Source organism: Gymnoscopelus braueri (genome assembly GCF_963280865.1).
Source record: "Gymnoscopelus braueri genome assembly, chromosome: 3".
Classification (NCBI taxonomy): domain Eukaryota; kingdom Metazoa; phylum Chordata; class Actinopteri; order Myctophiformes; family Myctophidae; genus Gymnoscopelus; species Gymnoscopelus braueri.
The window spans coordinates 28,580,161-28,591,076 of NC_137612.1; positions in this window are offsets into that span (position 1 = coordinate 28,580,161).

A 10,916-nucleotide genomic window follows, 5' to 3' on the forward strand; every position below is an offset into this window, starting at 1 on the left:
TAAGCTGTCAATCACAGAACGATGTGCGACGACGCTGATAGGCGCGGCCGTTTGGCATAAACACAGCCAATATTGCATAGAGGCGGTTCATGCCAGACTCACTCCAGGAATCAAATAGAATTGAGATTTCCGGAGGGAGGGTTTACCAGGCTATGGTTATGAAGCCACTTGTAATGGCCACCGGCAGGTAATTTGCTCCCGTTACTCCTCCGTGCCACTAGCTCATCAGCATAGAGTTATACACACATAACAGATAAAAAGTGTGTGTTTGTCTAAACGAGAGCCAGTCTGCAACGTACACAGGGGACAGGGGCCCGTTGCCAAATGCACAGTGTATCTGTGGGTTCTGAGTCATTTATCAAGGCTCTGTGCTTGACACTTGCAACTTTGGCAGCAGTTAGGAAGGAAGTACCTTCCGGTTCCGGTAGGAGACACAAAGAGTCTCCTACCGGAACCGCTGCCTACCGGTCCACTTGTCAGTGGCAGTTTTTACAATTGGGGTGACAGCGCTGGTCGTCGACTCCACATCTGCAGCCACCAGATGTGTCTCCTTTACCCTGAAAACACACACACACACACACACACACACACAGTGTTACACTGTTGATAGAAAGCTAACATTCTTTATATGTGTACATGTGACTACAGAATATGAGTGTAAAGTGTGCATCTGTGTGTTTGTGTTTGTGTGTGCGTTTACCTCTGGTCCCCAACGAGCCTGTTTAGTCGCCCAACAGACCTCTGTCATACAAACACATTGAAGCCAGTCACACCCCTCCTCAACTTTATGCAAAATCACATTGCAGCACGGACACCTCATGGCCTCCCCACTCTGCACCAAACCCTACAGTGATACATATCATTACAAAAAATAGTAAAAAAAATTGTATTGCAAAAATCGTCTCCCTGGTGGCGCTATAACAGGCCGATCTGAAAAATGTGGGGCAGAGGTTCTGCTCTGGCATCTAGGGAGTGTGTGTGCACAGTTTTATATTGTTCGGGCCTACGGTACCGGATATTAGCTGTTCACAGACAGACGGACGGATGGACACACAGACAGAGTGCAAAATATAGTCTCAGCCTTCTTAAATGATTTTGGTCCGTGATGCACACCCCTAATAAATACATATACACATATAAAGAATAGGTACAGACCAGGTATTATTGTACAAAATTAAAACAATATTGTATTACCGGTATATTGTATTGTGTGGCTCGTTGTGAGCTTGTAGATCAGCTATTTTTGGTGCAGGACACCAGCAAACAACTAACTTAACAGTAGAAAGCTCTGAGAAAGTAAAGCTAAGATATTGTTATGGCTTTCATGCTTTATTCAATGTCACAGTAATTGTTTCTCCACATAATATGAAAGTAATGTTTCACATCCTTTTTCCTTTTTTCTCCCTACAGTATGAATTCATAATGCCAATTCCCAATTTTCCAAACACGCATGTAGTCCATGTCACTGCTAACCCCTACAGTTGTGATGAGGAAGCGTGTAGAATAGCATGTGTTTCCTCCAATAAACATAAAGTCACCAACTACTTCTTTTCACCTGACTGAGGAGTTTCACCAGGAGAGCGTAACACATACAAAGGAAAACTCTAGCCTACCGAGTTCTTCTCCCTGTTGAAAAGGCACACCGACCAACCTATACGGGTTGCTAGTACGGTTAATGGAACTATCACACATTCACTGAAAAGTCACACCAGATTGAAATACTTCTTTAAAAGGTCAACCTACCTCCAACATGTCCAAGGTTTGCTTGGCCGCCTTGTCATCCTCGGACAATCCTAGGTATTCCAGGTAGTCCTGGTATTCTTAACAGGTTATCCCTGTATGAATGGCCTGCCGAACACAAACAGTATGTTGACTCTCAACTCACTTACTGTGTTGTTCCTATCTTTTTTCATTTTCTTTTTTTTTAGTGGCCAATTATTTTACCATAACCCCTTCTTCTCCAAATGTAGCTTTTATGCCACTTAATTCCTCCCTTACTATGGGTGGTCTACAAACACTTGCACTGTCAAATTTCTTATGCACATTTTTTTTATCACAAAAACTAGTAAAACATGATCATGGATCTTTATTCTTTGTGTTGGGAACACAGCTAGTTGAAATTAACAGTGTGACTAGACATCAAAATAACAAGTACCAGTATCCAACTCTCCACTGTTGCATGCACACATCGGCTATGCACACATTCAGTATGCATTAGAATCTAGAGTTGACAGTTTAACACAGTGTACAAATGGACCCAAAAGGACCCTTACGGCAACCAAATGGACCCTTTGTGGGTCTTTACGGGAACCAAAAGGACCCTTTACGCGGCCATTTGGTTCCATTTGGTTCACTCTTTGGAGTTAACGCTAAGGTTTTGAATGTGTTCCCTTGCAGCGGGTGCAGTTGATTTGTTTGCAGAGCAAACATATGAACTCAGTGATTGTGTCCGCCGTGTCCGGCTCCTCAATGTAATAAAACCCCTTGCAGTTGATGGCCAGGCAGTGGATGGTGTCCTTCATGACTATCTCCGCCTTGTCTAAGCGTAACGTTAGGAACCGCGTATGCTCGTGCGTTGATAGGACCTGCACACAGAATTAAAAGGGATATTTCACTCATTTTTCTTTTTTACAATCGAAAAAACATTGCCCCCTCACATACAGTATTAGGGAGTCACCAAGGACAAGTGTTCTTGATGCATCTTGGTGATTGTGTCCGCCGTGTCCGGCTCCTCAATGTAATAAAACCCCTTGCAGTTGATGGCCAGGCAGTGGATGGTGTCCTTCATGACTATCTCCGCCTTGTCTGAGCGTAACGTTAGGAACCGCGTATGCTCGTGCGTTGATAGGACCTGCACACAGAATTAAAAGGGATATTTCACTCATTTTTTTTTTACAATCGAAAAAACATTGCCCCCTCACATACAGTATTAGGGAGTCACCAAGGACGAGTGTTCTTGATGAATCTTGATGAACCGCTGCCTACCGGTCCACTTGTCAGTGGCAGTTTTTGCAGTTGGGGTGACAGAGTGTGTGTGTGGGCGCACGTTTACCCCTGGTCCCCAGCGAGCCTGTTTTGTAGCCCAACAGACCTCTGTCTTACACAGACATTGTAACCAGTCACACCCATCGTCAAATTTCTGCAAAATTACATTGCAGCGAGGACACCTCATGGCCTCCCCACTCTGCACCAAACCCTTTTTTTTGTCCTTATGAATGGCCTGCCGAACACAAACAGTATGATGACTCTCAACTCACTTACTGTGTTGTTCCTATCTTTTTTCCTTTTTTTTTTTAGTGGCCAATTATGTTACCATAAGCCCTTCTTCTCCAAATTTAGCTTTTATGCCACTTAATTCCTCCCTTACTATGGGTGGTCTACAAACACTTGCACTGTCAAAGTTCTTATTTTCACCTTCACAAAAGCCTGAATAAAATTTCTTTTTTTAAAGTTAAATATCCCTTAAGCACCATTTTATACTTTGTTCGTCGTACGATGGTGTAGTGTGCTGAAAATAGCCAATCTATAAGCTCATAACGCACCGCCTTTTAGATTTGCAATTTTCTGTCAACAAACGTATGTGTGTGTGTTTGTGTGTCCGATATTTTTGTCTGTGCCCCATTGCCAGTAGTACAGTAGCTGTCAGCGCTTGGGAAAGAAAAAAAAGGTCCCACAGTGTTATACTCACATCCCTGATCTCACTGTCCTGTAGCAAATTATGACAAAAAGGACAGGCCAGCATCCGCATTGTGGTTCTCCACTATGTACTTGTTAAGACAGCGAACCTGTTTGGTAGCCCAACAGATCTCTGTTTTACACAGACATTGGATCCAATCACAGCCATCCTCGTAGTTCTGCAAAATGACCTCGCAGCACGGACACTTCATGGCATCCCCACTCTGGACCAAACCCTACAGTGATACACATTACAAATAATGTGAGTAAAAGAAATGTGTTTTGCACATTTTTGGAAAATAGCAAGAATTGCTGATCTACAAGCTCCTCACAAGTTTTCCCAGACAATCAGGTTTATGAACAATCGGGGCAGGGAAAAGATTAATTAATGAACAAAGTGAAAACACCCGTGATTTAAAACCACAAAGTGTTAATCCAACACTAACTCAATTTAGTAAGTCTGGCAGTGTTTTAATGACTCTGGACACAATCTAAACAAAGTAAATGTATGACAACTGTGACCTCTAAAAATGTAAGCAAATTGATGAAACATGTATTTTACATATTTAACTATGTACATGCTTTTTTTTTTTTTAAGAAAACAATGACCAAATAACGTTCTCTCTCCAAAATCAACTCCTATCATACTGTGCATCACCACAATGTATTCAACTGCCTTAAAGGGATAGTTCACCCGTCAGGGCAGGGAAAAGAAACGTGGGAAACGCTAAGACCCGCTCCCAAACAATCCCTGAACCTTGAACCTTTAACCAATGGTTGAGGGGAGTGAGGCCTGACTCATCAGCATTCTGCTGACATGTTTACTTGTCAGTGGCAGTTTTTGCAGTTGGGGTGACAGCACTGACTCCACGCGTGTGTGCGTTTACCTTTGGTCCCCAGCGAACCTGTTTTGTAGCCCAACAGATCTCTGTCTTACACAGACATTGGATCCAATCACAGCCATCCAGGTTTTGACTATTACCTTGCAGTTGGGTTGATGGCAGACCTCACAGTAGAACTCATTGACGTTCTCCTCATTGATATACCAGCCGTCACAGTCGGTTGTCTTGCAGTGGATGCTGTCCTGCGAGCGGCTCTCCGCAATGTCTTGTCGAATCTTTATGCTCGTCTTTTGATTAGACCTGCACACAGAATTAAAGGGATATTTCACTTCTGCAGACTCCCCCACTCTCAGCTGCAGTATTCCCAATTCACCCTCCCTCCCTCCCTCCCTCACACACACACACACGCACACAATTCCCCTGGAACGTGGAACTCAGATACTTACCCCCATACGGTTTGGAACCCACCTGGAACTCTGACACTTATACTGACACCTACCTTCATGTTTTTTCCTTGGAACTCTGACCCCTAACACATATACTGAATCTTTACCTTACCTTCTCATTCCTCAAACTGGGAACTGTGACTGAGTGGTGACATCGTTACCTTATTGCAAAGGGTGGATGTTTGTATGATGCAATTGTCCTATTTTGATTTTTGTCATTTGATTTAACAGGAACAGAACAGAAACCAACTAATATTTAATATTGATGCTTGAGGATTCAAGTTAGAAGGGTGCACCCGATACAGATAGATACAGTGAACTTCAAAATTGAAGTGGCCAAGCAATTGCTACAGTTTTGGTACCAACTATTTGTATTTCCATATTGTTGTTTACATGTTTGTTTGTTATGTTATTGTTTTTCAATATAATAGGCAATATAATCAGTTAACCCCTTTGTGTCTGAGTCTCACTTTAAGTATTCCCCACAGCTGCAGCAGTCGAACCTACACTACTAGCCCAGATTACACTATAGTGCCTTAGGTGCTACAAGATACAACTAGAAGTGTCACTCACCCACTTGTGGCATAAGTCAGCATTACACAAGGACGGGTGTTCTTGATGAATCTATCATGTTTAAAATGGAGTTTGAAGTTACAATGGGTTTGTATAGGAAAGGGGCGTGTCTGATTAAATGAATATCAAATATCTAAATACTAAATCGAGCAACTTAAAAACTGTCTTGGGATCTTTGTAGGAGAAACATCGAACTGCTACATCATGATCCCAGAGATAATGTGTACCGATTTGAGTACTTATTATTAGTCATGTAATGTGTATAGTGTCAATACCATGTTTATCACGGAATCACGAGCTGGTTGTGCATCTCCTTCCAAGACCCCGACCTGTGGCTGTGGGATATCACTCACAAGCCAGTGGTGCATCTTCTTCGAAGACCCAACTCCTTTGGGAAGATCAGGGACGCACACGCACAGTCAGTTATTAATTACCTATTCCTAATACTGCAAAGGCATCATGCATTGGGTGGGATTGAAAGGATCCAACGATCTCTTTATTGTCACATCACCGGTTTACAGAAGTAAAGAAAAACAACATTCCAATCCTCCTCAGATATTTCCAGGCCCGATTCCTTCTCCCACTTCTGTTTGACTTTTATAGTGATGCTATTTGCTTCAAAAGCTTTATACCAAGCTACCCTTGCCCTACATGTATTTAACTATTTCTAACAGCAAATACATTTTATGGTTTTCCAAGTTGCAATGTGACAGGTGTTTCAATCCCCTTTTAAATGTACATACATTTCTTTGTTTTGATTGTTTTTATTAGTTTTCATGTTTTCTTATGGCAATAATAAAGCTTGTTTGAATTGTATTGAATGTTTGTTTAGTAACAGGGGTCTCCCCGTCTCCAACTCAGGCCTTTAGCAAAACTGAAAATACACTTTCAGGTGGGTCACCAAATTCATCTGATCAGGAGAGAGAACTCGAATCAAATATCAGCCCCAATTTTTGTGCTCATTTTTGAGCTCAGCTCATTTTCATTTTTTAAATGTTGTTTATTCTGTGTCCTGTATGAGTTCTCTTTGCTGATTGGTAATTGATATCCTGACCTGAAAATGTTTTTATCTGTTTACTGAACAAATACACTATAGTAATTATTATGGGAATATACACACTTATTTTAAGAAAATATATCACCACAAGTACTTATTTTTGAAGATCCGGATCTGCTGATACAAATAGCAAAATCAACAGGAAGTTGACATTTTTATAAAAACTACAGTACTGGGTTTTGTGATGTTCTGTTGTCTGAATCAGCTTTGTTTGTGTTTATTTACTTACTAAAAGAGTGACTTTGAGAGCTGTTTCACCGTATAATGTTGGTCAATGAGGAGCATATTTTGAATTATCAATTTCTAATCAATGGAGCAATTATTTTTTATTTCTTGTCCACCTTTGGAGTTCCATCATGGCAAGTTAACTACACAACCCAAACCTCTACCAAAGTGGTCTTGTCCTTTAACTTCTTGTACGTGACTACAATTACATTACACCATTAGGTTTTTACATTTTTTAATGTTAGACCTGAATGGGCCATTTTTTGTTTTACAGGCAAGGCAAGGCAGTTTTATATGTATATCACATTTCAACAATAAGGCAATTCAGTGTGCTTTACACAGAACATCAAGCAAAGGAAACACAAATTATACAAATTACAGATAGTTAGTGCAGAAGAGAAAGGAAAAAACGATAAGTGTGTGTATGGATGTCAAAGCCTCCGTTCATCTATGCATATGTACACTGTGTATAATACATGTATGTACAGTGTAGCATGGTGGTGTAGTATTTTGGACAGAAGACCACATGAAGCGGTGGATAAGATCTGATAAAACTTAAGTCTTACAAATACTCAAATTAAAATCAAGACATAGGTTCAAACTTTGGTCACATATGTTACTTTGACTGTTGTGAAAAGTATCATTGGGCTAATTATTTTCACCGCCTCATTACTTCTAGTCAAGGTTTTAAACATACTTTATGTTCAACTGCATTATTATCTCCGCCAGGCTGAAGGCGTGGCCGAGAATGTTTTGACCCCTGTCCGTCCATCCATCCGTCCGTGTGTCCATCCATGTGTCCGTTTGTCTGTCCATCTGTGGACAGCTAATCTCTGGCACCGTTGGACCGGTCGGTCCAGTTCACATCGGCCTGTTATAGCGCCGATTTTTGCAAAACACATTTTTTATATTACCATCCAAACATCATGCAAATCGGTACACATTATCTGTATAGTCATGTAATCAAGACAGATGTTAGATTTTTAATATTCCATCCTGATTGGCTAAGATTGGCTTCCAAAGTTTACAGGAGTGGCCTGTTTTGAATAAAAAGCCTCAAATCATGAACGCGAGTCCGATTGCGTTGAAACTTTGCATGCACATTCCCCTAGGGCCAGGCCAAGGATGAAATGCCACCCTACATTTTTTCAAATCTATGTATTATATATACTGTATCTATATCGATCGATAGATAGGATAGGACACATACACAGTTATAGAACAAACATGGGGAAATTCTCATTCTACTACTCTTCCACCAAAATGTGAAATGCCCTGACACCATCCTTTAAAAAATGTGGATCACTGGTTTCTTTCAAAACAGGCCTGAAAATCCGTTTATCAAGGAGACCACAAGGGGAGGTAAACGCAGTTTTTCCATAGAAAGGAGGTGACATTCACTGCCGACATGTTTCCTTTTTCTCCTTTGTACATACCCATAGTGTTTTGTATTTGTTGATATGTATTGATATGTACAGGACTTTTTTGTGTTATCCTTTTAGCCTTAATATCTGACTGTACCTCGTGCTGTTTACATTTTTGACTAATAAAGTATTCAATCAATCAAAAAACTAATTAAAAAACGTTTTTGATTATATTTAAACTCTGGCACAATGTATGATTGTAATTATATATATTATATGATTATAATACATGGCACAATGAATGATCAGGGCTGCAAACTTAAATCAGTTAATTTGACGGTGACCTTTGTGGTTAAAAACGTATTACAAAGATGATGGAAAATGTCCACTTCTATATTCACTTGCTAGAGTTGGGTGACACAGGGAGGGAGAAAAATACAGACTTCTGACAACAGATAGGCAATATATCATTTTCAATGAGGGTTTGTGGCCAAATGCTTATCAATTTGGGGGTCCGACATGAACATTTAAATGAGAACCACAAACATAGTGTCTCTGCAATTCTAATATTCCACCACAGATTAGAAACTCAGAAGATTTGATGAGGACAGGAACAGGACAGCGGATCTCTCCAGAATGGAGAAGTGATAACTTGGACTCTGTAGTTTGTCAAATTCTGCAGCTTATGTTTGAGCTCCAGAAGATGAGGTCTGGCACAGGCATCTAGGTGGGCATCTAGAATCTCCAAACGTTCCAGATTTTGTAGCCGGTGAAGGCTTAAGAAATCTTTATTTGGTAAGCGCCCGTGGCGAATTTTGAGGCTTCTGAGCTGAGGAAACAGCTGTGGGATATGATCAGTGCAAGATCCCAAAAACAATGCTGGCCAAGGGTCTAAGTGCAGGTGGAGGAGGTTTGGAATACGTGCTGCCATGGTTTCCATGTCCTGTGAGGATATTTGTCCAGCACAGAGTGTGAGACTTGTCACTGTGTCTGAAAGGGAGTTGACATACTCATGAGGAGGAGGCCCTCTGACAATGACAAGCGCTGACAACTGACAGAGGTCAGTCAACCACGTTTTCAAATGACTGACGTCTTCCGCCCCTGTTATATTCCTCTGACCATGTGTGTGCTTGTAATACACAGCAAGGCGCTGTAGGCAAGGCATGAATCTCATTATGTCTTTGGACAGTGAGGGGTCCGTATAGTCAACAATCTCCAAACTGGTCAAGGTCAGACCACAAGGAAGTGCACAGGGTTCCTGGCCGGTGGGGAGATTGTAGTTGTACTTCTTCAAGTAGACCATCCAAGGCTCCACATTCATTGAGCAGGAAAGATGATTCAGCTTGGGCAAATTGCCAATTATGGAATTAAATGCTTCAACTGGATCACTGGTGTTTTGATGATAGATGAGGGACGTCAAATTCCTGTACTGTGAAATTAGAGTTCTGAATGTTGGACCACGAAAATGAACATTGCACATGCTTAAGTGAGTCAGCTGTGAGGGTTGACATACAATCGAATCACACATCAACGACACGGAGCACTTAGCTCTTATGGCTAGACATCTCAAGTTTGTAAATGTCTTTACAAGATCAAGGCTTTCTTGGGAGACATCGTCCATTATGATGGTATTAAGGGCTGGAAGCGACAGAGCAAGCTGTTTCCAGTCCTTCGCCTTGGTGCTTTGCATCGCCACACTGTTGATTTTCCTGCGACGAAGCGTGGCCCAGAATTGAGCATTGTACCTGCAGTGGTGGAAAAAGTTAAAGTATCAATACTACAAAGTAGAAACACTCTGTTATAAGTAATTTAATTTGAGTAAAAGTAGAAAAGTATTGTCATCAAAATCTACTTAAAGCACCAAAAGTACTCATTATGCAGAATGTCCCATTTCAAAAAGGTATCATATGTACAAAATCTTTTAAAATCTTTTGAAAATAGCAGTTCTACAAGCCCACAACGTGTTGCATCGCAAGGCGTTGTGAGCTTGTAGATCGTCCATTTTCAAATAGCCAAAGTTTAAATGGGGCTGAACTGCTTATGTTTTGTAGTAATAATCAAAATCTACAACTGACTAACTAACTAGTAACTAAAGTGTTCAAATAATTGTAGTGGAGTAAAAGTATAATATTTGCCTCTGAGATGTAGTGGAGTAGAAGTAAAAGTAAAAGTACTGAAAATAGGAAATACTTAAAATTTAAAAAAAAGTACAGTACTTGAGTAAATGTACTTAGTTACTTTACACCACTGACTGTATACCTGCCACTGCTGCCAGTGTTAAACGTCAGAACCACAGAGGTGTCTCTCCAAAGAGAAGGATTATCCACAAGGTTCTTGAAGTATGTGCAGCATGTGCGAACGTTCAGCTTGTCTGCTGTAGACAGACATCCAAACACGTGGACCCAGACTTCTGAGGGAAGTACAAGTGCCATTGTTACCTTGAAAAAGTTACAATTATTGTTGACATAAACGATAAATAAAACGCCAACGGTTGTTGGCGTGAGAGCCGTTACTTCATCGGAGAAAAGAGACTTAATTCAAACTGGAAGGTGCTGTCATACTGTCACTTCCGCACTCAGTGATGCCAGGTTTTCTGAGAGAAATAAGCAACCAGGTCTATGAAAACAAGCCCAATAATGAGCAACTTTAGGTCACATCACATGAGCACGGCACAAAACATTTTCATAAAAATAGTTCAGAACCACTGTTTTTTTTTTTTTTTAAACAAGCCCAA